Source organism: Pteropus medius, unplaced genomic scaffold, assembly GCF_902729225.1.
Source record: "Pteropus medius unplaced genomic scaffold, Ma_sr-lr_union100, whole genome shotgun sequence".
Classification (NCBI taxonomy): Eukaryota; Metazoa; Chordata; class Mammalia; order Chiroptera; family Pteropodidae; genus Pteropus; species Pteropus medius.
The window spans coordinates 19,907,015-19,911,407 of record NW_024356249.1 but is presented as its reverse complement, the minus strand read 5'-3'; the positions used below and the strand labels follow the sequence as shown (position 1 = coordinate 19,911,407).

Here is a 4,393-nt window from a genome sequence, read left to right as displayed (position 1 = left end):
TATTCTTCATGAAGTTAATAAGTTGCCTTCTTCCCCTTTTTTAAAATAAAATTTCAAATTGTGATACAAACACACACAAAATAAAATTTACCATTTTAAGCATCTTGAAGTGTACAATTTAGTGATGTTAAAATATATTCACACTGGTGCAACAGACTCATGGCCCTCTTTTAAAACATGTTGTCCCTGGGAGGGATAGAGTATTAGTCTTTGTCATTGTGAGTGGATCATCATTCTCTTTACATGTATGAGGCCAGAGACACATTGAGAGCTGGGAGTAGCGCTACCTTTCAATGATTTCAACTTAATGGTGGAACAGGCATTAGAATTCAGTTTCCAATTGCACTCAACACCCTTCTCACCTTGTCCTCAAAATAATAAATTACATAAAGAAACAATTTTGAGACTATTCTAATAACTTTTTCAAACTTCTGTAAATTATAAAATCATCACCTACATGCTTAGTCTGCTCTTTGTCTTTAATTTGATCTTTTATATTGAAGTGTGAAAGAGAGGATTTTTTAAATGTTTATTTTTTCTTAAATATAGATAAAATATCTTAATAAACATGATGATTTCCTGATTCTAACTATCAGAGTAACAATATTTGATCCATGTTTGTGTGTTTAGAAGTTTAAAGGTAGTCCAAAACTATTAACATTAACTTGTATGGCTAATAAGAAAACTTAGCCTTGTTGTAGGTAAATTTGTGTTGCTCTGCGTCACTGTTGGAGAGTGCATCTATCAAGACACAGATGAGTTTGGCTAACAATGAAAAATAAGATCAGATTCCACTAACAAGAAATAAAATGAATAATCTTGCTTTGGATTGGTAGAAAGATAACCTTACTTGAAATAGATAACTTAAATAATATTTTTCATGATTAATAAGATACTATAAGAAACAAAAATATTAATTATAATAAATAAAATAATCTTGTTTTATTCTTACATTACCTATTTGTTCATAAACATTTTTTTAATCATCTATATTATATGTAAGTATACATCTTACAGCTACTCTTCCCTTCTTGAGCTTCCACAATAACGTCTACCATGATTAAGCACCTGCTATGTGTTTATTTAATCTTCCCAGAAACCCTGCTCAACAGATATTTCCATTTCCATTTTACAAACACAGAAGCTCAAGTTCTGAGGCTATATGTATGTCTCCACCAACATGGGGCAAACAGTTGCAGAGACAGGTTTAAAACCAGGTCTGCTTGGTTCACTCCATGGACTGCAGTGACTCGCTCCATTTCTAAAGCATCCTCTTTGCTACCTGCATTCAGAATCTCATTTAGTCTTATTAACAGTAAGGTGAAGAGTATACGAGGTAAATTTTGTATGCCTAGTCCTTAGCACACTACCTGGACCTTTACAAGCAGTCAATAAATGTTAATTCATTATAAGCACTGCAATAATATGCATTATCATCTATCTCTTTCCATACCTACTAATTAAACTAAGTCATGCTAAAATATGAATGACTATGAAACATCCTTCTTACCCTTTGTCTTTCTATTAATCTATCTAAAAAATTTTCAGAAGAATTTCTTTCAAAGTAGAACTTGGTAACTCAATGATTATCTGAATAATAGCAAGCGAGATAACAAAGGGAAACAAATAATTCAAAGAAATATTGGTTAAAACTGTTTGGGGTGAGTGGCAATAAAAGATATAGTTGAAATAATACTATAAAGCCAAAAATTATTTTTAATTGAACAATTTAGATGAAAATCTATGAGTAGAGAAGCAGTGATATATCGATATATCTGTATTTATATCTATACTTATATCTATGTACATATGTGTATATACATACACCCCACACTGGAAATTGGTCAATACCCCCTCCCACGTTCCCTACCGCATTTCTCTCTCTTTACATATATATACGTATACACACAAACACACACATATATATATACACACACTGTATGTACAGATATGTACATGCATGTTTATCGATGTATATCAAAGCCTGATACAAATCAGATTGTATCCTTAAAATGTAAGATATATGTGACAAGATCTGTTGTAGCACACAAAACTATAAGGCAGGTGTTAGACAAATCCTCAAAATCAGTGTTAAAAGGACATTCCACTGCATCCAGTTTTTAAATGTAACTTATTGCCAACATTTTACGTCAGGATTATTGTATTAAGGTGATATAATCATTTCTTGTCATTAAAATGTAACTTTTTATTAACATTCCATATATTATAAATAACATCTATTTGTGTCAGAAATAACATTACTAAGTTTAAAATGAAGAGACTATATTTGTTCCTGTTTCTGTTGACAGAATTTTTGATGTAGCCTTGGATTTTCAGATGATGTCATTCTGAAAGTCATCACTAGAGGATTAGATAGTTAATTGTATTAAAAACCTGTGTCTTCACTTTCTTGATACTAAACATGTATTTTGATTATTTCATTTTATTTTTCATTTTTTTTTTAACGCCTATAGCACCTGGTATTCCTAGGTGTTCTCCCACCCAAGTACTAACCAGGCCCGACCATGTTTAGCTTCCAAGATCAGATGAGATTGGGCATGTTCAGGGTGGCATGGCTGTAGACATATTTTGCTTATTTTAATAAATTCTGTACAATTGTAAACTGAATTGCTTTGATTAGAAGTGAAAGTTGGATATTCTCAGACAAACTCATAAAAACATTTTCCAATAAGCATTTCTGAGTTACTGGAATTCAGAGTTTTACTTCATATTTCAATAATATTATAGCTGTATATTTGCTTTTGAGGTTTTTCTTCAATTTTGTTTATACTAACTATACAAAATTACATTTAGAATCATATAGAGGAGTTAGGAAAATATTTTATGAGTTTAAAATCATGGTTATTTTGTGAACACAATTCTGAATCACAAGTGGGATCTAAATTGAAATACTAATATTTTCCCAATAATCAATCATAATGTATACTTGGAGTAAAGAGTATAAGTTTATATTCATAGTTTATTATAAACAAGGTAAAGCACCTCATAACAGCCCACATTTTTTCATTGATATTGAATTAAATGAGTAACACATTTAAGAAAAAAAAATCTCAGTGAACAGTTCTAATATTAAGCTGCTAAATTCTAGCTCAAGTAATTGGGTATATTAGATGACAGATACACGAATGTATAAATATACGAATGGATAAATGGCTGGCTGGCTGAATGAATGAATTGATTGATTTATTGACTGATTGATAGATACATGCACAAGAAAAGAAGGGAGGGATCATTTAGTATGGTTTTGAAATTTTTGTTAAATTTAACAGTGGATTTATAATACTTAAGTTAGAGATACGAAATATGATAAGGTAACTTTAAAGGTGCTCATGTTTTTGATGTATGTAGAAAAAAGACTGTGGTCATAATTTGCACACTATATCTTTAAATAGAATTTATTTTGAAATGATGCTGGGAAAATCTCGTATTTCATATATTTTTCAACTGGACGTTTCTTATCCATCAATCAATATGAAACTGTGTCCTTATAATTCAAGGCCTTTAGTTATTATGTTACAGAGACCTAATAATTACTTTATTTATCTGTATAGGGGCCAAGTTATGTATAGAAATCTAACTCAATTAGGTTGGTCAACCCCATAATAAAAGCTGCCATTAGGATCTTTCCATGAGAAAGAAAATAAACGAGGGTGGAGTTGGCAAGAAGAAAAGGTAGAGAAAGATAGAGGGGGCAAGGAGAAGTCTATGTTTGTTTTTACCTTGTTTTGTTTTAATCTTTGATAAATAAACTTGCCCAGATAAATAAGGTTCATACTTCAATGCAAGAGAAACATCAGTTTTGAGACATTGGATGAGTTAAAATTAGACTATGTTTTGCCACATCCACCGGTCTGCTCTCATAAATAAGGTTTCAAGCTGGAGTCTAAATTAGAATATAGGGTGTAGATCCCAAGGGTCCACCTTCCTCTGTTTCCCTTCTTGCTCCCCACTTCTCCTCTTATCTACTTCTGAAAATTTCTAACAAAATATTTTTCTCCCTCCCTCCCTTCCTTTTTTCTTTTGTCAGTCTAAGCTGCAGGGCATTTCCTTGCCACAGAATACAGTCTTGGCTGGCAGCTTCTTACTGGACCCAGCTATTTGGTCTATAATAGTGCATGGCCCAAATCTAAATGGAATACACCAGTAGCACTGGCTAAATTTCACCATTGTTCAATCTGTCATAGTAACATCTCTTAGATTTAGCAACCTATCCCTCATTCTTCTCATGTTGTCACCTTTGTCATTTATCTCCATCCTTTTCCTATCTTTTAAAGGCCATTTACAAGTCAGTAAATCAATACTGATATGCAGACAATTTTTTTAAATATAGGAACTTCTGAAAATGTCATCAAATAATTTTGTCGAAGGGGAA

The 4,393-nt window shown here is 31.8% G+C and overlaps 1 pseudogene; it reads right to left on the bottom strand.

The window, feature by feature from the left end:
• Positions 1 to 2,465: 2,465 nt before the first annotated feature.
• On the bottom strand, positions 2,466 to 2,584 carry LOC120601438 (uncharacterized; annotated as a pseudogene).
• Between the last annotated feature and the right edge of the window lie 1,809 nt (positions 2,585 to 4,393).